The sequence below is a fragment of the Heteronotia binoei genome, chromosome 5, assembly GCF_032191835.1.
Source record: "Heteronotia binoei isolate CCM8104 ecotype False Entrance Well chromosome 5, APGP_CSIRO_Hbin_v1, whole genome shotgun sequence".
Classification (NCBI taxonomy): domain Eukaryota; kingdom Metazoa; phylum Chordata; class Lepidosauria; order Squamata; family Gekkonidae; genus Heteronotia; species Heteronotia binoei.
Genome location: NC_083227.1, coordinates 115373780 through 115399054, shown reverse-complemented (window position 1 = coordinate 115399054; position 25275 = coordinate 115373780). Strand labels below are relative to the sequence as shown.

General features: G+C 43.8%; 1 protein-coding gene across 1 annotated transcript in view; it reads left to right on the top strand.

The window, feature by feature from the left end:
* The window catches only part of CPLX2 (complexin 2), a 200627-nt gene that overhangs the window by 88372 nt on the left and 86980 nt on the right, over positions 1-25275 (top strand). The window contains exon 2 of the mRNA XM_060240222.1: positions 1400-1442. The gene's annotated coding sequence lies outside the window, so the exon portion shown is untranslated. The remainder of the gene's footprint in view (positions 1-1399; positions 1443-25275) is intronic.

Below are 25275 nucleotides of genomic sequence, written 5' to 3'. Positions count from 1 at the left end.
TTCCTGGGCTGTTGTCCGCCCAAGAAGGAACAGTTCAATTCAGTTATTTTTTAAAACAGCAGAAGGTGATAAGCTTTTCATATCCAACACAGCGTATTCTTCCCTAAATGTAATGCTGAGGCCAAAGAAGCCAATTCTACCCGTTGTATGATTGTTCTGGGAAATGGGAGCTGTGCACTAGTACTTCACCATGAAAGGCCAGGGAATGGAGAGACAGCTAATTATCTGTCTTGCAAACATCATTGTGTTCTCAGATTAAAGGGGAAATGATCAATTGTTCTTCGCTCCCCACAGAGAGGTATGAGGCCTTGGATTAATGCAGGCTTTGCCCATTAGTTTTGTTCCAGTGGAGCCAAGGAGGACAAAATGGGCCTTGAGTTCCTGTACTCTAGATTTCCTCATGGAGTGAGGGTTGCACCCTACAACCAAGGATGAATATTTTGAAATGTAAATAATGATTACATTCTGGTAACCAGAGAATTCAAAATGTGCAAACTGGAATATATTTCAGTAACTTTACTATGTTTAAAACTCTTTTGCTCCAATCTGAATGAGATCATTGCAGAATTTGTATCTACTGTCACTAAAGAGTGAAAGTAGAGAGGGGAGGCTGGCCTTGCTGGCAAAGCCCCCTTATTCTTTGTGAACTTCGATGTTATCAGAACCCAAGTGGAGTCTGAATAAATCAGCCTCCCCCCGCCCATTCACCTATCAGCTGGATCTCCCCCCTTGAGGGAGATGTAAGGACAGAGAGGTAAATTCCTACAGTGAGATAACAATGGAGCTTAAAAAAAAATTGCTCTTGTGCAGGTCACCATTTCCCTGGAAGTCTGCAGGAGGAGCAGAGTAACAAGAGTTTCAACTTCCATGTGTAAAGATAGCAGCAAAGAGCCCAAGACAGGTGTCTGTGGGGAAGTGACAGCAGTGAGGGAAGTTCAGAATGAAGAGACAGAGATCTTGGGGAAAGGGTTGGGTGCTGCAGGTTGGAAGCCAAGGGGGTATAACATTACAGAGTCTAGGCTCTCTGCTTTTAAAAGTGTGTAATTAATGCAGAATTCTACCATCACTGAAGCACTGTGCCTTGACAGTCCTAAACTGTGAAGCAGCAGTGGAGCTGAATGCATAATTTCACAATGATTTGAAATAACATGCCAGTTCCAGCTTCAATTTTCTTGTGTTACATTTTCTGGCAATCCTGGAAGACTTGTAAGAATGTGTAATGTGATGTGGAAAACTACCATCCTAAGCATAGCTACACCCTTCTAGATCCATTGATTTTAGTGAACTTTGAAGAGTGTGTAACTCTGTTTAGGATGTCATTGCAAGATGTAGCAGTGACATGGGCCTACCTTTCATAGGCAGATATTTGATTTAGATTTTGTTTCTGTTTCTTCCACAGGGTCTGCCAACCTTCTAATATCAGCATCAGGGTGGAGACCAAGGTAAGGACTGGATCTGCTGGTTATTGACTGGTGTTTTCTGATTCATTACCACAAGACATGCAGAAGGCTCCTGTCCAGGCTCCTTATCTGTGTTCTGCTTGGGTCTTATGTCAGGAGCAGGGATCCTGGGAGGCCACTGGTTTTCCTGAGACTCAAGTTATTTGATGTTTGGTATGGTCCTACTAGGAGTGTGCATTTGGGCCAAAATTATACCTGAAATTGGATGTTTCACATCGGCTCAGAGATTCCCAGAATGGCCCCAGAATCTCCTGAAATTCCAGGAGTAATACAAATTTATCTCTCAGAATTTTGGGTGTGTTTTGGGGTTTCAGAGAGGGAAAGAAAGGAAGCCAGCTGGGAAACAGCTGCTAGTTGGCATCTCTCTTCCAATCTGAAAGGAAGAGACATTCCAAATAACAGCTGATGGTCAGGTAGATTTGGCTTCCACCCATGGCCATTTACATTTTTAAAAGGAAAAGACAGAACTGGTCCTGGACTTATGATGCCATCAGTACCCCCACTGGAGGCTTCTCCCCACTACCAGAATTGTAGGAAGCAGAGCCTGCCCTCACAGCCAAAATGACAGGCAGACTAGCAGGTCTTCTCATGCAAGGTATGACTGTAATGGTCATTTCCCGCTACCTCCACTAGGAGGCTTTTTAAAATTAGCAATTTAATAATGTTATATAGATGTAACAGTACAGCGATATGCATATGATGTTCCCTGAATCACCAACTTTCATTTTTAAGAATAGCCTCTTTCCTTGCAGAGATACACAGGAAAACAAAAATACTTTCTTTTCATGAAAGCTGGGAATTTAGAGAACCTGATGCGCATATTGCTATACTATTATATCAATATCATGCAATTCAGTTGCTAATTTAAAAAAGGGAAGTGGAGGAGAAGATAGTACCTATGGCAGCCAAGCCTCATGAGAGTGCAGGAGCCTTGCTGCCCACCATTTTCCAGCTGTTGGACAAGCTTTGCTGCTTTTGATGCCAATGTCAAGGAGAATCCTCCAGCAGAGATGATACTGGTATGGTAAGTTTGGTCCAGTTTCCTCACTTTCCCTTCTTTCCATGGGGGTAGGTAGAGAATGAGGGGGATGACAAAAATAATGCTCCCGATTTTCAGAGGCCAGCTACCTCCCCCCCCCCCCCCAAACTGGGATAATAAAAACAGTGCCCTACCCAAAATTCATATCCAATATTTTCAAAAATTTGTTGAAGTATGTGCCTCAAGCTGCCACAGCTTGTTTTCAACTTTGGTGTAAACTGAAGGCACCATGTGTGTAACAAGTAAAGTATCCAGTATAAAGATAAATTTTCTATGACATGATATTGTGAGTTGCACTGAGAGTTGCACAATTGTTGGAGTTTACACTTATAAATTATTCTAGATCTGGACCTTTCCAAACAATTCTTTGTGCATGTGTGTGCGTGTACATGCATGTGTGTGTGTTCACATGCATCTGTGCAGTAAATGCAGTTACTAGTAAGTTAGAGTGGAGATCTTGTTATCTTTTCCCCATCTTACAAACCTGTGGGAAAAGATCTGCAAAGTAATGGCTAGTGTCCATAACATCAGTGACACACTCCTATCATCTTTTGTCGCCCATCGTCTTTTGTCCTGATATTAAGTTGCTCTTCAGTTTGTATGATATTGCTGTTTTAAGTGTGTTATGGATTTTCTTCTATTGTTGGATTGATTGTTTGTAAGCTGCCTTGAATGTCATGTTGATATAGAAACTGTTTAAAGAAAACACCTGTTGAGACTATTTATAAAGTTTTATATAAAATGTTGCAGTGGGTGAGTGCTCCCTGATGTACCATTCCATTGAGAGGAACAAAGGAGACTTGCTTTAAAAAAAAGAAAAAAGAAGCACAGCTACTCCCCCCAAACAGCACTCCATGTTGTAATGACATAATTGAACTTTTTAGTTTTGAACTGTGTTCTCCAACTGTCCAATGCCTGAGTGCATACTTGAAAAAATATCATTGAAAAATTATTCTCCCCCCAACACTGCTCCCTCTATAGCCATCCAAGGGGAGAGATTTTTATTAGTACCTCAGCATATAAAAAGGTACATTTATTGGATCATGTTGGAAGGTTCTTATTCTTCCCCAGTACTTGAGACTACCAAATATCCGGACTTGCTGCTGAAACTCCTTCCTACATATGAGGCGGGGAGGTGGGTGATGTTGATACTCAGGTTATTTTCACAGAGCAGAGCTGCTAGATCTTGAAAAGAAGCAAAATCTTATCCCATGACATTCTACAGAACCTAATTAGAAAATCTGGATAGGGTAATTATTCCATACTGGAAAGTTCCTTGCATATTCCATCTGTCAGCCAGTTTGTCCCTGAGAAAAGCCAAATTCATAGTGGTGAAAATCAGGGTGCCTTACCCACAGAAGCTTTGGATTGTCCTTGATCTGATTATGATAAGATTGTGATAAGTGAGTGATAAGTCTTTGTATCCACTTGCAAGGATACACAGCATCTTGCCATGGAAAACCACAGACTGGACTTTGAGCTAGACCTGAAAATGAAGGTAGAGTCCCATATGATTGGAGTATAGGACTGCTTTTGATAATGGTTCAGAAGCTTTGATTAATTTTCAATAAAGTAGTAATTTTGCTGTCTGATGTTGATTAGAGGAAAACATATCAATTCACTGACTGCCTGGTCAGGCCCTGCTTTGTGTCACCACACCGCCAAAGGTCATGCTCCTGAGGAACATGGCCTGTTCAGTTATGGCATCTCCTCTGTGGAATTTCCTTCCCCTATCTGTTAACCTGGCAATGAGTCTGACAGAATTCTAGTACTAGACCAACTTTTTTTGTTTTTGTTTGTTTTGTCAGACACTTTAGTAGTTGTGATACTCTATTGGTTTTAATTGGTGCTGATACTTATATTTTTTTTATAATACCTGGATGGTCTTAATGGCTGTTTTAGTAGCTGTGTTATTATGCTAAAATCTGTTAGGTTCAGTGTTGTTTCAGCTGTTTCTATTTGCTGTGTTTGGGGTTTTGTGGCTTTATGGGGGGGTTTTACTGTGTTTTGTGATAGGAAAAACAGAGAATGTATATTTTAAACAAAATTAAATAATATACTTCTTCTCTAACAGCACATGTATTTATAAGAAGGAGGTTTCATATTGCTGCTTCCCCAATAGCCATTTCTTGCAAGCAGGTCAGATGGTGGCTGGAGTTCAGGAAACATCAAAGTCCTTAATAACAGATAATTCTCATCACATCCAAAAATTCCACATTTTAGATATCATCAGTGGTGTAGGGTACTACCCTATCACTTTGCGTATGACAATATCGTGACAATATAGCGCAATCTAAGCCTCATTGTTATCAGTAGTACAGAATTCAGCATGCGTTTCCATCCCAAGAAAATAGCTGAGAATAGAAGGGCTTAAGTTGGATCATGCCTGCTGTTTGATATCCAGTTATTCTCTAATGCTTCTGTGGTGGGCTGGAGAGGTATGTGTGGGAAAAGGTGGGAAAAGCCCCCCTCTCCCAATGCATTGCCTCTGTACTCATCCCTCCCCTAAGAATACTTGAGGTCTGCCACCAACACCATACTCTCTGATACACACACCAAGCATCTCATACAAAGAGGACAGATAAATAGTTATGTATTGGCCTGCAAGCACTTGCCACTTCTCAGGTAAAATGATGATGGTGTCCCTGAGGCACCCTCTCCTCAGCCTTAATAAAAACCCAGTTATAACTTTGTCTTTTCTAAATACCAAGGAGGAAATCAGAGATTTAACGCAACAAAAATAAGTTTATTTTTCTGGATAGGGAAAAGAAATTGTGGGTATTAACAATTAGCACAAATGTAACTTCTTGAGAGTTTAATAGATAGAAATATAATTTCCTCACAAGATACAATGTTTCAGTTTTTAGACAGTTAGCCGGGAATTGCCACAGTTCCCTCAGTTTTCCTAGTCTGTTGAAAAATATACCTGCATTTTTAAGCCCACAGACCTCATCCTGCCATAAGGCTTCCCTCTATATCAGAAAGACTATGCCTGTGAGCTTTATACTGGTGGGTGCTGTCACGTTCTCAGGGTGCAGGAAGGCAGGAGTCCAAAGCCAGTTCAAGGTCCTACCGGAAGGTAGGACCAGAACCAATGGGTTGAAATTAAATCAAAAGAGTTTCCAGCTCAACATTAGGAAGAACTTCCTGACCGTTAGAGCGATTCCTCATTGGAACAGGCTTTCTCAGGAGGTGATGGGCTCTCCTTCCTTGGAGGTTTTTAAACAGAGGCTAGATGGCCATCTGACAGCAATGAAGATCCTGTGAATTTAGGGGGAAGTGTTTGTGAGTTTCCTGCATTGTGCAGGGGGTTGGACTAGATGATCCTAGAGGTCCCTTTCAACTCTATGATTCTATGATTCTAAGTCCAAGAAGTCAAGCAGGAACCAAGTCACCAATGCAGAATCACAAACCGGAATCAGAAGTCAATGTCCAAAAGTCAAAAGGTCAGGGTGCTAAGGAAATCAAGCAGGTCAGGATCAGGAAGGAGCATAGATACAAGCCAGAGAATAGACTTGTTGCTTCCACAAGGTTACCAGGTCCTGGGTGGGAGCTATATGGGAGTCTCAATCAGCCTTCTCCCTGGGTGGCAGTGACTCTGCTAGAACTCAGGGCTGAGAGATCTGAAGCCTCAGCATGCCTCATGTCTTCGCTCTGAAAGTTCTTTCCGGAGCCTGCTTTGAACTCTTGAGATGAGAGGAGGAGAGCTTGGAGGAGATTGATTGTCAACAGCTGACACTGGTGCCTGGAGAGTGATTGATGGGCCAGCTGCTGTTTGTTCAGCTGAGGAACTGGCTGGCAACTCTTCCAGATCTGTTAACCCTTCCAGCTCCTCTCGTCAGGGCTCATGACAGGTGCCACTCCAGGTTACTGCTAGGGTTGCCAGGAGATGGGAGGAGGAGGATTGCCAGATTCAGGCTATGAAAGTCATGGATATTTAGAGATGGAGCCCGGGCAAGACAGGGAGTGGGGTACAATGCCATAGTGTATCTTATCATCCCAAATAACTTCAGAAAGCTACTCTTGGGTTTCAGCTTCATCTCTGTCCCCTTGAATATAGAAGCTCCTTTCCTGGCCTCTCAAGTGTGCTTTCAGCCTGCCCTTTTCGTCTTTGCTTTAAAGTCATGGGTTTTAAATGCTGCAGTGAGAGAGAGTGTGCTTGTGAGGGGTCTGTAGCTTTTCAGCCTCTGTAGCCCCACCACCATCACTCCACACACACACACATATCCACATCAATAATGTGCACCCAAAACAAAAAAAGGCCCGCATGTGGCCCACATGCCTCTAACACTGTTTTGTGCATTCAGAGAACAAGGCATCAGCTGGTACTAGCACAGTTCTGACCCAAGTAGTCTGGTACTGCTAGTAATACTGGGATCATCTTATGACAGACTTGGGCTGACAAAGTGCCTAATGAGCTGAGGCATTGCCGAGAATGAAAGACTTAAGAAACCAGGCCAGGGAACAAAAGAGGCATGTGTCAAGCAATGATCGATGGGCTCTTTAATTCTGCCCGGTTGTCACATTTATCTGTAATGAATTTCTACTCAGCTGTATTATTTTTAATACAATAGGAAGTGAAGCTTCCCCTCCCACTTCACCAGTGTTTGGGGAGCAGGGGCTTAAATGCCTTCAGCTCCACTACAACCAGACTGGAGAGAAGCCACCATCCACATTCCTCAGGAATTCAGAAGAATCAATGTCATGTGATTTCCTTGGGCACATTTGGGTAACTGTGGCATTTTGAGGTCTTTTGAAATTGCCATGTCTCTGATACCTCCAGTTGCCAGCTGGGAACATTAGAACCATGATTTGCCAATAGCAGCATGAGATCTACTAGTGAGTTGCTGAGACTAGGCTAACTAGGGGTACTGTGAGTACATATCTCCCAGTACCTGCCCCCCACTGCACCAACTACACTCATCTAAGCAAAGCCTTCTGGAGGTGCTGCCTTGCAAAGGGGTGGAGTAAACAGCTGCCTCTATCTGAGCATTCTCTATTGAAGCTCCCACCTGGTGGAGTTCCCAGCCTGATGAGGACAGGAAGGACTGAATACCTGTAGCATTTTGCAGAATATAGAGAACAGAATTGTTTGAGATTTTTGTAAAAGGAATAGTGATGTGGCAAAATAGAATTGTGCAAGAGAACAGTTTTTACACTGTGGATAAGGTTGTGGTTTTAATTGTCTGCAGACATCTTTAGGCACTTTTCTCCCCCCCCCCATGTTGTTTATTGGATATATTATGCAGTTTTTATTTTGTTCCTTAATAGTGTGATCCAACTGAATTGCCTTGTTTAGTGTATGTATTATACTGGTCTTCATTATATTGTTTAAATAACTCTGTAATTGGCCTTGAGAAGGAGCCCTGGGGTGCAGAGTGGTAAGCGTACTGCAGTCCAAGCTCTGCTCACGACCTGCACAGGGGACTACTTTTAATTGGCCTTGAGTCTCAATGAGGAAGATAAAATAAATAAGCATTTGGAAAAGTTTGCAAAAGAGGCAATTGGATTAGACTGGTGACATCTGTGGAAGGATTCATCATGTGTTAAGACTTCAGAAGTTAAATTTTTTCTGGTTCTTATGTTTGTAGAGCTAAGTCCAAAATACATTTGCTGTGACAGTGGAAAATCCAGAGAATGAAGCAGAAAGACCATAGCTAAGTGGTAAGAGTGCATGGTTTCCATGCAAAAGTCTGCAAATTCAGTCCCCAGCATCTCCAGTTAAAAAGAACCTCAGATGGCAGCAGTGCTAGGAAAGACCCCACCAGAGCATAAGAGTGGACCGCACAAAACGAAATGGTTTGACACAGTATAAAGCCACTTTATATACTCAAGAGCTTCAGTGCTCTGCATAACTTCCTATCTCCTCACGACTCCCATCATGATGACTGTTTGCTGTGAATCTCCCTGTCCCCATGATCAGCTATCAGCAATATTCATGCTCGTCTTTACCCAGCATAGGAGAAAGTGCTCCTAAACTCAAATGGTAATCCATTCCTCTGATCTGAGGATTCTTTTTCCGGATTGTATATGTGTGTCAAGTGCCATCAAGTCACAGCTGACTGATGGCAACCCTGTAAGGTTTTCAAAGCAAGAGATATTTGCCATTGTTTGCCTCTGTACAGTGACCCTGGACTTCCTTGGTGGTCTCCCATCCAAATACTAACCAAGACTGACCGTGCTTAGCTTCTGAGATCCAAAGAGATCAGGCTAGCCTGAGCCATCCAGGACAGGGTTTTCCAAATCAGGTTTTTTAAAAAAAACAGCTTGGAATGTCATGAACCATTACATACATAGAAACACCTTTCCAAGAACTACTTGGGCTGTGAGCAGAAGGTTTGTGCTTTTCCTTCCTATGCAGTTCTCCCTCTTGTGGTCTAGAGTGCACTTGCCTTGCAACTACATCTTTTGCCTTCAGCACCTTGCCCAAGCCTTCACACCCGCAGTTTGATTTGCCAGGTAGAATCATTAGCAAACACCTCAGTGCTTGCCCTTTCTGCCATCCTTTTTTCTTCTTGAGCATTAGCCAAGGTGCTGATCTCTCTAACAAGGGAGACTGGAACTCACCGCCTCAGCACACAGACCTGAGTGCTCTTCCAGCTGGATAGCCCGGTCTCGCTCTGTGCTCTCTGAAATCGTCGGGAACTCATTAACCTGTGCAATGCATTTAAAACAGCTAGTCCATAAGTAATGATCATGAGGGAAGCAGGAGAGGCAGCCACAAAATTTGTTTCTTAATCACAGGATTATAACTGAGCAAATGTTGTGAGGGAGGGGGGATGACTGCTCACAGAACAAGCTGTGCCCAGCTCCCAACCCCCTTATCATTGGGAGAATTTAACTTGCTGATTCTTTCTGGGGACAGAGGTGGCTTTCAGGACTGTTCTGTTTGTAGAAAGAAGCCAGGAGATTATGATATTTCAGTATGTGCCTCTTAAGAAAGAATTCTCCAAGGATGAAGCTTGTTGGTGCCCAGATTATGTGTGGTTTTTGTCACAGCCTTGGTGTGTGATCTTGGAATGAAACCTAAGGCAAGGAGGTTTCTTGGGTTCAAAACCAGCTATCAAAGTCAAATGTAAATGTTTCTTATCAAAATATGATTTGGACACCCACTATCAGCTCTTAGTACAAACTCTTATGCCACATATAAGATTGATTCACCCCACGCTGGATAACTGACATTTGCAAGTGGGCAGTGGCTGATTTCTTTCTCTCCTTTGTTAGAGGTGGCAGCAACTGAATAAATGGGGTTAGGCAGGTCATTTGAACGTATTTGTTACCTTGAAGCTGAATCCTTTTGAAAACCCAGGCCACTGGCCACCCATCAGGTTTAAAAGCCAAGAGAAGGGGACATACTTGAGAGCAGTCTTTGTCTTTGAAAAGCACCCTGCCAATTCCTTGGATTTTCATGAGCAAATTGAAGATAATGGTTCTTCTCTACTTTGCTGGTTCATATGCAGTTAGAATCATTAAAGTAAGTGAAGCATTCACATGTTAGTGGTTGATGTGAGGAGGAATTTGACTGTTCGAAATACAAAAATGTTTGAGAGAGAAAATGGCTAAGTCTTTTCATGCTTCTTGAGCACATGAGGTAATTCTGGCCCACCTGAACCTAATGAGGTTGGGATTGGCCTAGAATTCTCTTCAGCTTTGCTTCCATCTAGAGTTTCTTATTTCCCACAGCCATTATGACTTTCCAGAAGTTTTCTAAGGCACTTAATGAGGAGTTTTGCCCAGGGAGATGTCTCTGGTTACCCTTCCCACTGTTTAAATAGTTTCTGTCCTAAAAGAGAAGCTGAAGGATCAGGCAATACTTTTCTGATGCTATCCTATTTGTAAGGGAGACCTTCCAGATACAATATTCTGCTTGTGCAGTTTACAAGCAAATATTCACAGTTCTTTTCTTCTCGATCATGTTCATCAGCTTTCGTTGACATGTCATAATTTATCATTTGGACAGAATGGGCCTTATAGCTCTTGTACATCTCAAGGTTACATGTCCTACTCCTAGAAAATACAACATCACCCTTCACAACTGCATAAATTCCCCTTTTTTATCCATCCATCCAACTGTCAGTCCCGCTGCCTATGGCTGCTTTTGTCTTCCCTTCCTTCATTAGTCTTCTCTGCCCAGACACTGGGAAGAAATGAGGGCTATGGGGTGTATCCAAGACAAGCAATTTCATCACATTTCACTTTTGCCTCTTGCTATCAACTTTCAACCATCTAGCTGGCCCTATCTGACCATTTACTTCAGTTAGAAGAGAAGCCAAGAGAAAATACTGCAGACTTAAAAAGCTGATGCCCCCAAACCCACCTTTCTGTGTGGTCCCTACAGACCTTCTGTGGACTCCCTGCTTTGTTGTTTGCATTTTAAAGAAAAAATGCACAGCTTTAAAGGGCATGCTTTAAAGGACGTGCAAGTAGCAGAGAGTGGGAGAAGGGAGGAGTTAGTCTCAGATAGCAAAACTGAGTTCAGGTTGAAGTGTTAAATTGTGCAGTTCTTTCCCTGCATGGCCTTAAGGCTGGTTACACTAGCACTCAGTTTGAATTTTATGGATGGAACAAAGTGTGTGTTCTTTGTTTCATCTGTTTGAGCCCTTAAGGTCCAGCATACAGTGTCAGATCATTCCAGCCATCCTGAAGTCCTATAGCCATGGTCCATGTTTCCAACTGGACACAAAAGTGAGTTGTCCTCTAGGTTCAAATGTCTGCTGCTCTTCCAGTGTTACCTGATAGGGAAGAAAGGTCTTGGCCACACTGGGACAGAGTCAACAGATCTTCCTGAAAGAAGTGATTCTTCCCTTTTTGCTCTCTCACGGTACTCCATCCATGGTCTTCAACCAAGAATCTGGAAACAAGCCCTGGTCTGCCACATCCTACATTTTCAGACACATATCCCCATAATTCTGGGTCAGACCTAAAGACCCAAAGCAGGAGCATTGGCTGTTCCTGTTCAGAAACTTTTCTCTGTTAGCTAACAGTGTTTCAACAGAAGCATTGCAAAGGGAGACCCTTGATGAGAAGCTACTGAGTTGGAATTAGTATACAGATTTGACACAATTAGACTTGGACACGGTAGGAAGTAGAGAGTAGCTAGCTCACTACCAAAAGTAATTTTCTCTCTTTGCTGATTAATATATATTACTACTCAGGTTCTTAATATACACTACTACTCAGGTTCTTTTTACTTTACCGGTTCATCACCAACCAAGAAAGGTTTGCAGCCATCTGAATGGGTTGTTTTTGTTGTCATCTATGCTCTGCAATGAGAGCCCCGTGGCGCAGAGTGGTAAAGCTGAAGTACTGCAGTCTGAACTCTCTGCTCATGACCTGAGTTCGATCCTGGCGGAAGCTGGGTTCAGGTTGCCGACTCCCGGTTGACTCAGTCTTCCATCTTTCCGAGGTTGGTAAAATGAGTACCCAGCTTCCTGGGGGGAAAGTGTAGGTGACTGGGGAAGGCAATGGCAAACCACCCCGTAAAAAGTCCGCCGTGAAAACGTCGTGATGCGATGTCACCCCAGAGTCGGAAATGACTGGTGCTTGCACAGGGGACTACCTTTACTGTTTTATGCTCTGCAATGCCATATAACAGACCTGTGTCTCAGGATGCTGGGGCTCCTAGTCTCATTGCTGAGCAGTATTGTCAGGTCATCCCACAAGCAAACCCTGCTGCCTGTCTGTTGGCTGGCAGGGTGAGGGGGAATATTCTTTAAAAAAAAATCATTGTTGGCATTACAATGTTATGTTGCTTCCATGAGAAACCCAGCAGTGACATTGCTCTGTTCTAGGAATTGCCGGAAACTCTGTGGTTTTACCTTAGAGTTTCTGGTGATTCTTTGAGAAATGTTATGTCACTTCTGAGTTTTCCCCAGAAGTGATGTAATGCTATCATGCTGACAATGCCCCCCTCATTTCCCAGTCCTTTCCCCCAACTCCTGCTGGTTTCCAGTCACTAGCCAAGCAAACATAACAGTTCATGCCTCCAGTGAAGTAGGCATGAAAGCTTATGCCACAGTAAATACATTAATCTTTAAGGTAGTCCAGGGCCGTAGCCAAGATTTGGAAGGTCAGGGGGCATTTAATTTTTTGGGATGCACTCACACACCCCAGCACCCCACACAATCTTCCCTCTCCTCACTCCCTCCACCCTCCCTCACTGCTACCCTCCCTTCCCCGCCACTAAAATAGTGAGCAGGGCCAGGATCAGAAGCAGCCCCCAGCCTCTGGCACAAGTTAAAGGGACCACCTGTCAGCTGATCGATGGGCCCTTTAACGCACTGGAGGCTGGGGGCTGCTTCTGTCCCTGGTCCCACACACAATTTTAGTTGCAGGGAAGGGAGGGCGGTGACAAGAGTGGCAGGGAAAGCTGCTTTCTCAGCTGGCCTTCCCTGCCACTAAAATAGTGCATGGGGCCAGGGGCAGAAGCAACCCCCAGCCCCCCAGCTGATCCGTGGGCCCATTAACTTGGGCTGGGGGCTGCTTCTGCCCCCGGCCCCGCGCTCTATTTTAGTGGTGAGAAGGGAGGGCGGTGGTGAAAATGGCACGGAGAGCCACTCTCTCTGGGCGCCACCCTCCTTTCCTGCCACTAAAATAGTGCGCGGGACCAAGAGCAAAAGCAGCCCCCAGCTGATCCGTGGGCCCTTTAACTGGGGCTCGTGACTGCTTCTGCCCCTGCCCCCGCAAGCTATTTTAGTGGTGGGAAGGGAGGGTGGTGACAAGAGCAGCAGAGAGAGTCGCTCTTGCTGCCAGCCTTCCTTCCCCGCCACTAAAATAGTGCGCCTGCAGGGAGCAGAAGCAGCCCCCAGCATCCCTCGTAAGTTAAAGGGCCCACTGATCAGCTGATTGGTGGGCCCTTTAACTCAGGCAGGAGGTTCTGGCTGCTTCTGATGCCGGCCTCGCGAGCAACCTCTCCACTATGCAAATTGTTCGCAGGGCTGGTGGCAGCTCCCACCAACATGGCTGAGGCCCCGGGGGCTCCTTGGCCAGAAGTCGGGGGTTTGTGCCCCCACAGGCCCCCTCGTAGCTACAGGCCTGAGGTAGTCACATGAGTCGACCCAGTTTAAATGATATACTTGTTACAGTCTTAGCTGGTAACATGTCTGGCCAGGATATTTGCCCTAAGTGTTGATTATTTCAAACACTAATCTGAATTACTGGTGTAATGGAATTTAAAAAAAAAACTTTCCTCAGAGCTCTGGAGTTTTCTTATCCCATAAATCATCACAAGCTTCTTAAAAGAAGTTGTAGAAGCTGACCTCTGGAATTAGCTGACACAGAATTTTTGCTACCAGCAATTGCTTTGGGGGAATTGAGATGTAGCATAAACTGGAATCTGGTTTACAAAAAGTTCACAAGTTTTGACTTTGGGGTGGAGGGGGGTGGATCCTGTGATATTGACATTCAAAGGTTACTGCCCCAACTGGCCATGTTTAACATGGATGTAGAGAGGAGCCAGTCCTCATTGTCTTTCACTGTGGGCCCTGGTCCCACAAACTGTCGTTTCAGTTTACTCACCAGCAGGCTAATCCTGTTACTGACTGTAGGCCAAGGCATTTCAAACAGAGTAGCAAATATCTTTGGAGCATTCCCAACAGCAAACTCCACAGGCTCTCTTCCCTTGCATGCCAGCCTCTCTCATTTTTCCTTCCTCTCTGTACATTCATGTCACATCCCAGAAAATATGGTTTCATAACTTTCTGCCAAACCGCTCTTTTGATGTTATTGAACATTAAGAAGTGGAAGGAAGAAAGTAATGTGCATTTTCACTGAAGAAAGATGTAAGCCAAAATGCCCTCAAAACGAGGTTGGGGAATTGTCAGGTGGGCACCTGGCTCACTCAGGATTTTTTTTACCTGTATATACAGGATTCCACGTCCAGAAAAGTAATGCTTAAAATAATGGGGACTCTAATTAAGTAAAACAATTATAATTTATTAAGAAAATATAGGCTTCCATACAAGATAAAATACTCATAAAAACACACATTCAGTCCTAGGAAACATAGATAGATAGGGGAACACATGGGTAGACAAACAGGGCAATATTTACCTATCGTAGTCTTCAAGGAAGGCTCCAATGGTGACGAGCAAGGAAGTGGAAGAAGGGACCCGAAACTTGGCCTTAGAATTGGGGATGGATCTATGCAGCGGAAATTGGGATACTGCTAAATTGGGTGTGCTAGAAGCACATCTGTGGGTAGCTAGTCCACAGATTATAAGTACTCTCTTGAGCCCTTAGGGGATGGGAGGTACGAGGGAGGAGAAAGGTGGTCAGCTGGTGCATGACCTCACAAAAAGGGGAGGTTTCGCAGTGACCATAAGGGCTGAACTACTGCGACAACCAATAGAAAGTACATTGGTGTCACCTAATTGGGTGCTTGCTCTTGACCAATGGACTTGCTTGGATCCTGGATACCTGAGTGAACTTTCAGGTTGAAATGGACCAGGGGGAGGCTCCAAAAATGATAGTTGGGAAGAAGAATAGAGAGATTACTTGGGTGGGGTAATACTAATGAACTTATCTAATGGACAATAGAGAGCCAAATCATGGCCTAGATAGCACCCAGTTTGTACAAAGGAACTTTGCTCTGGCTGAAGATGGTCTTCCTCTTCTTCTGTCTTCTTCTGGGCACCAGTCTTTGTCTAGAGTTCTGTTAAACAAAGAAAGTGGTGGTTGGACGATTAACCACTCCTGGGGTGGGTAGGTTGCTTGCAGGCACAGGTGACATCTGGTGTGTACGTGAGCCATCCGCTTCGCTGGAATGGAGTCAAGCCTGGTAGGAAGATGGCTGCGTTGGTGTTAGCCCTCCACGGTGGATTCCATGGTCAGAACTTCAAAACTGTTCACCTGGATAGCTCCTGGAGGCGCAGTCTCCTCCGCTTCATGGTTGGGATGGTCATCATACGGAATGACGGAAAACCATCCGTTCTCCTGGTAGGCACTCTTGTACCGGTTTAGAGTGCCTTAGTAACGTTGTGGCTACTTGTAATGAATAAGTCCCTTTTGCCCCTGGATAGGTTTACCCACACTCTCTGGCCAGATGTGTGCGTGAGTCACTTCTCCGGGTGCTCTGGCAACCAAGCTGGTAATCACAATGTTCTGTAAGGGGTTTTTTTCCTCACAAAGAATTCTGTCTTTAGTGATAAACTATGGCATCTTCATTTGGTATCTTTGACAATTGAAATTTATTTTTCATTTTTCTTGGTGGTTGTTTTACCTAAAATATCTTCACTTTCATTTATTTATTTATTTTAAAATCTGCAACTAAATTCGATGTTTTTAAATTTTTAATATCTCTTGGTTGGGGAAAAACTTAAAGTGTTATTCATGCTGAAATGTAAACAAAATGAAAGCATTTATAAAGGGTAATTATATATCTAGTTACATGTGCAAACTCCACCCTCAAATTGGGCATTGGTTTCCTCTTTAAGAAAGGCAAACAAAAGGTTTTGTTTTTTAAAAATTCACTTGATCCTAATGACCAGCCCCACTCCTAAGATTGGGGTTTTACTAAATTAAATATTTTTGCTGAAACCTTCTCAAAAATTTTCCACTTTCATTAATGCATACATACTTATCTCATGAGCCTGCCTTGGCTTATAAAACCTCAAAATATTACTCCTTCAGTACTCTGCAAACACCTTAACACATTACAAGATTGCTACATGGGAGGCATTTTGTGTGGATCATGCATGTAGCTCTTATGTGGAGCCATCTTATATCTGTGCAGTGGATTGCTGTGTATCCAGAAATGTAGGATCATCATGATCATCACAGGTGCATGTTCTATGTAGGACCGTTGTAATATATGAAGCAGCACTTTGTTCTCTTTTTTTCATCGCCCTGTCCTACATATATAAACATATGTACACAGTCCAGTTCCTCAGCCTGTCAAGCTGCACTCCGTTTCTTGCATGCTACGGGCAGAAGCAGGTATTAAGATTAACAGCTTCCCTACAACCAGCGGCAGTCTCCAAAAGGCAGTTTCTATTTGAATGCCCTTTTCCCCCTTAAACCATCCATGCTTTTTAAAATCCTATGGCCTTCCATTCCTATGGCTCAGGTGCAAGCTTACCACCTTTCTACACTTTCCTCTGGGGTTGCCAATCCCCAATTGGGGGCAGGGGATCCCCTAGTTTGGACACCCTCTCCCTGCTTCAGGATCATCAGAAAGTGGGGGTGCGGTTTGAATGTCTGCTGGGCATTATGCCATATGGAGACTGATCCCCATAGGGTATAATGGAGAATTGGTTTAAATTCCCTTTTCAATCTTCTGTAGCTTGATCTCCTTCTTGTAAACTGAAGGTAGTATTTTGCTTGCTTTTTATCCCCAATTTTATCTGCACAACAGCCTTATTAGGCTGAGAGATAATGATGTCCCCAAGGTTATCCAATAAGCCTCATGGCAGAGTGGATTGAGCCATTTCTGACTCAGGTTCCCCCATCCAAATCTAGTATTTTAACATCCACCCAGGCTTTGCAAAGGGTAAATTGGGGGTGATCTGGAGATCTGGTATGCAGAAATGTCATGGTTGGGCACCTTGAATTAATAACTGTTTGAAAATTTGCACACAGCAAATGCCACTGGAAAAGTGTTAGCTAGAGGTCACCATTGACCTGGGCTGTGGCCAACTGAATTTTTTCCCCTCAAGACATAAACTTTTTTTGTCAAGCATTCTGGGACTTGAACAGCCTACACACATCATCCCCACCACACCTCATAATCCTGGGGTGGGGTGGGAAATGAAGCACAAATCACTCATTCTTATTTCTTGTTTTCCTAGAATATAAGAAACAACCCAAAGTAGAAAACATAAATCCAAAGCCAAGTTGTTGTCAATAGCTTCCAGATTGCTTGTCGACCTGCCCTTTGTTCCTACACAGCATGGTGTGTCACAGTTCAGGGTTCCAAAACTGTGGCCAGTTCAAGGTATTTTATTGCACCAGGAAAGCCAGATCAAAGCTGAGCCCTTGCAGTGGTGCCAGAGGGGATTATTTTGGACCTGGCCAGTGACAGAACAAGCTGAGGGAGAGCTGTCCATCAAAAAAGATCACATAAGGACAGAAACACAAAGGCATACAAAATCACGTTCATGCAAAACTCCATCAAACTGTCAACAGTATGTACACACACACATACCTAATGTGCCCATACACAACTCATTAGTGAACTTGAACACTACACAGGTTGATGCAGACCCAAATACTAGCCATTCTTTCACCTTAACTTCTGTGCTGAGGCCCTGCTGCTAGTAATTATATACCATTTCTTCTTCATCCTCCCTTGGTCCCAGCAACGACTCCAGAAGAGAGGTGGAAAGAATAAGAGGGTAGGACACATCTGTTGCTTTCCTGCCTTCGATCATTTGGAAACTTTGTTTAGGGAAGGTATGCCAGAGCGTCTTAACCAGATTGCACTTCTCAAATCCTAGACCTCCTGAGATTCTTTGGTGCCTAGATGAACTTCTTCGTGGTCTCTGTGCTTCACACTCATGGGATATAGCGCCTGCGCCGATCCTCGAATCAGTACCTAAAACGCCCAGGAATTTTTCACGCTCAGCACCACTGCTGACGGTTTCCCTGTGTTAGGGGCTTCCAGCTGTCAAGAAGGAACTGGCAGGATCCTCTCACTGGCTCCGGTGAGCATACGTACTGGGACACCTGCACATGCTCACTGGTGCCGAGCACGAAAAAATCCCGGGCTTTTTAGGTACCGATTCGGGGATTGGCGCAGGCGCTATATTCCATGAGTGTGAATGCACAGATGACCACTCGAAGATCTACAGTTACAGGTAAGCAACCTGTCTTTTTCCTGCTGCCAGATAAATCTCTGAAATTAGCTGAGATCTGGGCACAGTGCAATTTCACTTGTTCAGTTAATGAAGCCAATGAAAGATATTCCCCCTAGTAAGCCTGAGCTTCCAATAACCTGAATATTAAATAATAAATATTTGCCAGTGGCCTTTCCTGAGCTGAGTTAATCTGATTTGAGCAAAGCTATTATTATTTTTTTTTAATATTCTGAAGTTAGATTAATTAGGAGACACTAACCATGTTCCTCTTCTGGGCTCTTATTAGATTGGCCATGACCCTTTTTCATTTTATAAATGGCCTCACTTCTTTGCTTTAATTTAAGTCAAAGGGAACTAGAGCCACTGATTTCCCTTTTGTCCTGATATCCCATAGCAAAAGCTTGTTGAGAATGAAAGACCATTGCCAGAGTTTCTTCTAGGGCATTAACCTCAAAAGGGTGCTATGGTTTGGATCTCCCTCCCAAGGACTACTGACTTGTTGTTTAATGCCCAAAGAGGCAAAACCTTTAATCTTCTCATACGGTTCCCCATGTCTTCCTATGACTCCTGGTAGTGCCCGAATGACCCACACTTATTTATTTTGTTCAATTTATAGCCCACCCTTCCCATAGAACAGGCCCATCCATTTATTTCATCCATTTATTTCTAATGACAGGTCATGTTTATGATATAAAGCACAGTGAGATTGCTGAACAGCTGAAGACAGGACTTTTTTTGAGCAGGAATGCACAGGAACACAGTTCCAGCTGGCTTGGCATCAGGAGGTGTGGCCTAATGTGCAAATGAATTCCCGCTAGGCTTTTTCTACAAAAAAAGAAAAGCCCTGGCTGAAGACATTGTGCCATTTAGAAAATCCAAATGGCATCCCTTCCTCCCACTAATTGACATGGGAAAAGATCTGCTTACTGTTCTGGATGGGTACCTGTGAGTCTGCAGCAAAGAAATAAAACAGAAGTCCAGTGGCTCTTTAGAAACTAGCAAAAATTTGTTCCAGCGTAAGCTTTCATTAGTCAAATTTCACTTCATCTGTTGTATCCCTGACCAATGAATCTATATTACAGGCTGCAAACAATAGAAAGACGGGAAGCAGGAATATGTTAAAAAGAGAGGCTAGTTTAAAACAAGAGCCACTCAAATAAGTGGATTAGTGACTCATGGAAATTATTGTACAGTAGTAGTTAAGAAATAGAGATGCTTATTAAATCTGCAGATGATACTAAATTGGGAGGAGTTGCAAATACAATAGAAGACTAGAGCTTTAATCCTGGTTTAACTCTGCCCCCAAACTGACTTTCTACACTAAAACCATAGAATCATAGAGTCATAAAATTGGTTTCTCTGATTCTATGATTCTAGTGTAGAAAGTCAGTTTGGGGATAGAGTTAAACCAGGATTAAAACTCTAGTGCGAAATTGGTCAGAGTCAGGATACAGGATGATCTTGACAGGCTGGAAGACTGAGCTAAAACAAATAAAATGAATTTTAACAGGGATAAATATAAAGTTCAGCATTTAGGTAGGAAAAAATCAAATGCATCATTATAGGATGGGGAAAACTTGTCTTGGCAGTGGTTTGTGCAAAAATTACCTAGGGATCTTAGCGGACCATACACTGAAATCAGTCAGCGGTGTGATGTGGTATCTAAAAAGGCTAATATGATTTGGGGCTGTATCATCAGAAGTATAGTGTCCAAATAACACAAAGTGATGGTATCACTTTGCTCTGGTTAGACCTCACATATTGTGTTTGGGGCACCACAATTTAAGAAGGATATAGACTAGCTGGAAGGTGTCCAGAGAAGTGCAATGAAGATAATGAGGAGCCTGGAGACCAAGTCCTATGAGGGAAGGTTGAAGGAGCTGGGCATGTTTAACCTGGAGAGGAGATGACTGAGAGGTGATATGATTGCCATCTTCAAGTACTTGAAGGGCTGTCATGTAGTGGATGGTATGGAGTCGTTTTCTGTTGCTCCAGAAGGTCAGACCAGAACCAATATGTTGAAATTACATCAAAAGTGGTTTTGGCTGAACATTAGAAAGAAGTTCCTGATGGTTAGAGCAGTTCCTCAGTGGAACAAGCTACCTTGGGAGGTGGTGGGCACTGCTTCTTTGGAGATTTTTAAGCAGAGGCTAGATGGCCAACTGACATCAATGCTGATTCTGTGGACTTAGGGACATCATGAGAAGGAGGGCATGGGGAGATACTTGTGATTTTCCTGTATTGTGCAGGGAATTGGACTAGATGACTCTGGAGATCCATTCTAATTCTATGATTCTAAGAGTGATGGATTAGTATCCGGAAGACCCAGGTTCAAATCCCCATTTGTGCCATGAAAACTCACTGGGTGATCTTCAGCAGTCATACTCTCTCAGCTTAAGCTACCTCACAGAGTTGTTGTGAGGATAAAATGGAGGGGAGGAGAATGATGTGTAAGTTGCTTTGGGTCCCCACTGGGGAAAAAGGCAGGGAATGAATGAATGAATGAGCAAATGAACTGGGAACTGAAGACATTCACAGCCATGCATTTGAACATCTCCCATTTATTTCAGCAAGGCTTACAGAGGAGGCCTTTAAAGTGGTGTGTGGGTCAGATCTGACTCTCCCATTCCGCCACACAAAATGGCACCCAGAGTAGCCACCTGAGTACAGCTGCCTCGTCTTGCTTGATGGTAAGCCACTGAAGGACAAATGATTGCACCTGGTTTGTTACAGAACTGGAAGGATGGGCAGCAGCAACAGCAAACAAATTAGGTTTACTATAAAGATTTGGATTAACCTTCCCCATTTTTGTCCCATGCTCAAAAAATGTTCAAAAGCAGGAAGCACTGTTGCATTCAAAATTCCCTAACCAAAGGAACATTACTAAGTCCACTGAAGAGATGGGGTCCACATGTTGAAATTCATGCCTGCTTGCCTACAGAAAAACAATGTACCTATCCCTGTGTCAGGAGTATAGCATTCATTTTTCTAAAAAGATACGAACTGAACTACAGGAAACTGGGCATATGATAGTTTTAAGCTGTTCCCCTTCCCCCCAGGAGTTGATGACTTTGGAAAAAAATCTGTGCAATACACCTGGGGGTTTTTTTGGGGGGGTGTTAAAATAAAACAGTCATTCAGTGCATGTTATTGATTAACTTCTCATTTGAGAATCTTTTTTATGAAAGTAGTTTTTGTGACTATTGAATCCTCATGCAGTGGTTTCTCATACCTCTTCTCTGCAGTATTCAGGCCGGGGAAAACAAAAACATTCATAGATTCAACCCCCCACTCCAAATTTTTTGTACAATAGAATACCCAATTTCTGAGATGACCACCCTAAAATAAAGTGACTTTCAAACTGTATCATAACAAGCCATTAGACGTGTTATTAGGAGAGCCAGTAGACCAAAAATGAGAAATTGAAAAGACCAAATCAACTACTGTAGCCCATTTAGCTCAATCTCGCATGGCAGTCACCAATACTTTTAAGACCTTCTAAAGAAGATAAGAAGAATATTTGACAGTTAAAGTAAGCATGCTCATCCAAGTTCAGTGTTTAAAGTGTAACACTGGTCTAGAGATATGCATACATACCCATGCACACAACAGGGCATTTTCCTGATTTCTCTAAGTCCAAATTTCTACCCCTTTTACAGTATGTTAAAAGACTTTCAATCTCTAAGAAATGTAATAACTTTCTTGCAGTACACATGAAATGGGGGTGGGGGCAGCAGATCAAGAAAGCCTGGGAACCCTTCCTTTACATCCTTACTCTACATGAATTTCTGGATTGGCAACCCTATCCCTGTCTAACAAGGAAATGCATTTGAGCTCAAAAACTGCCATAACAGTTATCTAACATGGATTCGTGGGGAAGAGTTCTTGGTGGCTGCCTTAGCACTATAGAATTCCCTTTTAAATATGAGCATGAACCGAACCATGAATCAGAATTTGTGCATGAATCAGGCTGATTCGGGGTTTGTTCCAAACTGGTTTGTTTGCTTGCACCTTGCCCAAAATGGAAAATAAATCCCCTTTTTTCCTTGGTGCTTCATGTCATGCCTGCCCCTGCTGACTCGGAGCAGGTGCCTGCTTCAGACCCAGCCCCTGCTGTGCAGATGCCTTTACCAACATCGGACGTAAGTCCCGAAGGAGCAAGCCAGCAGCAGGGGCCACCTGGAACCGATCAGGCTACACCAAGCACTAGCTCATCCCCTCCTGAATCACCACCACCTGGAGACCGGCTACGCGAGAGGAGACGGCTGGAGTTCAGGAACAGGCGTAGAGAGGCACGCAGGCGTGCTAGGAGGGATCTGAGCCCAGAATACTGACAAGCTAATTAGCCAGCACAATATATCTGGAATCCTGGCCTCAGTACAAACTGTGCTGGCAACAAATGATCACCCTCGGACGTGACCGCGCCCTGCACCCTCTTGCCTGCTGAGCAAACCTGTCTGTTCCCGACCCGGCTTGACTTTTGGACTGGACACTGGACCCTGCTTTGACTCTGCGACTTGGCTAAGTACTTTGGATATATTCGGCTTGCTTTCCCCGGTTATTGACCCTTTGCATTCCTGACACCGTGCTTTGCTACTCCCTTCGGCTGGACTGATTTATGGTGAAGACCAATTAGGACTGTTAAGATAACGCTTGAGCTCCCTTTGCAAGCACTACAGACGGCAGCCCGCGTCCTGGCCGATTGCCAGGGCAACAGAAGCTGCCCGTCGCTGCCTGCAGGTCTGGGTCGTGACACTTCATTTGGCTCAATTTTTGTGGATCATTTTCCCAGACTGCCTGGTGTCAATTCAATCAATTTCTAGACAATGCTGGGGTGGACTTCTGAAAGCTCTAGAAACACCTATAGCAATTGTCCATTGCTTGACTTGGCAGCCCTGGTGGCCAATCATGGAGCTCCTGTTCTGCTCTATGGGAGTAGACACCCTGACTCTGCTGCTTTCACCTTGCATTGCAGCATAAGGAGAGAAGAATTAGTTTTCATCATGAGAGCTGAAGTTGAGCTTTCCTGGGGGCGCCTGCTTTGGGGGGTTATAATGTGGACATTCTAAATCCAGTCTTCACCAGACTTAGAGGACGGGTGGAGGAGAGCCTGCTGAAGACTCCCAGTGAGTTTTGCACCTCCCTAACAAAACAAAACAATGAACCAGTTTGGGCAACCAGACAAATCATGAAACAAAATGAACATTCAGTTCAGGCAGTCACACAAACCACATGGACCATCATTTTCGTCTTCTGTGCCCATGCCTACTCCCTTGCCATGGAGATTTGTCAGGGCCTGAATCTGCATATTTTCTAAGTGTTCCACAGGACCCTCTGGTCTGGACTTGCCTTTTGCAGGCTTGCTATTGTGTTCTGCTTATTAACCAAGTGTTCTGTCCTGCTAGTTTTATCATGCTGTACCATTATCCATGTGGGATGAATACACATTTTACACCCTTATCTATTATATCAATAGATAATTTTGTCAACTCACTTTGTTTGAATTTCCTAAAAGATTACCTTGAGACACATCTGATGGCAATGATGGCCCCATCAGTCAAAGGGGACCTTCCAAATTACATTTCTGTTTGCGGGCTACAATTGACAGCTTTCAGTCTTCTTCATCCCTTTGATGTTGAATTATGAGATACCAAGAACAAGAGTTCTCTGCCTGCCTCCTCTGCACCATTCATTAGTTTCTAGACTTGTATCATCACCCATCTTATTTATTTCCTCTCTAAGGGAAGCAAGCTCTTTATTTTCATCTCCTTTTTATATGACACTTTCTCCAGGCCCTTAATCATTCTCATCACTTTGCTCTGAGACCCCTCCAGTTTTTCCAATATCCTTTCTGTCGAGGCTTGCATTGAAAAATCTCATATTACTCCTTTGTCTATCAGTCCTTAATATAGCTATTTTTGCTAACAGTATTCTGGTTAATTTTGTTGTTCTTGTACACAAGAAGATTACATCCCAATTTAGGGGTGCTGCCAAGGCAGTTTTATTCCAAACATCCTTTCTGTGTTGGATTTATTGTTCTTTAATCCTGAAGTAGTTTCAGCACAGTTCCTTCAAGTAGCCGAGACAAATTCTTTTCTGTTATGAATGGATAGATCCTATAGTCATGCAAACACAAGCCCTCAATGTTTTCTACAATGTACTGTAGCTATAGTCACCTTTTAACCTACAAAGTAGCCATCTCACTGCAGAAATGCCTTGTGCTGTAGTCATTCACTGCAAAACAGTATTCTTACAGAAAGAGAGGCAGTTAATTCATGTATGGTCATATTCAGATAACATATGGATTATTCATATTTATATGCAGCTCATTTTCATAAAGAATGCATTTTCCAGCACCCTTGAAAGAGGCTATGGTCCGTCCCCTCCTGAAAAAGAGTACAGCAGACCCGGCCGAATTGGCAAACTACCGACCGGTCCCTAATTGACCTAGCAACAGTAATCCATGCAACGGTCACATCAAGATTGGATTACTGTAATGCCCTCTACATGGGGCTGCCTCTGTGCCAAACCCGGAAGCTGCAGCTGGTGCAGAATGCGCCGGCTAGGCTGTTATTAGGGCTCCCGAAATGGGAGCACATACAGCCAGGGCTGCGCGGACTGCACTGGCTGCCAGTTGTATACTGGGTTCGTTACAAAGTGCTGGTTATCACCTTTAAAGCCCTACATGGTCGAGGACCTGCCTACCTGAAGGACCGTCTCTCCCCATATGAACCCCAGAGAGCACTGAGGTCAGCTGGGAAGAACCAGCTGACTATCCCCGGGCCGAAGGAGGCAAAATTAAAGAATACCCGTACATGGGCCTTCTCCATTGCAGCTCCACACCTATGGGACCAGCTCCTGGAAGAAGTGCAGGCCCTGCGAAGCCTTGAACAGTTCTGCAGGGCCTGCAAGACCATCCTTTTTAGGATGGCCTTCATCTGACTGAATGACTGATGATTCACCTTAAGTGATTCCGCCATAA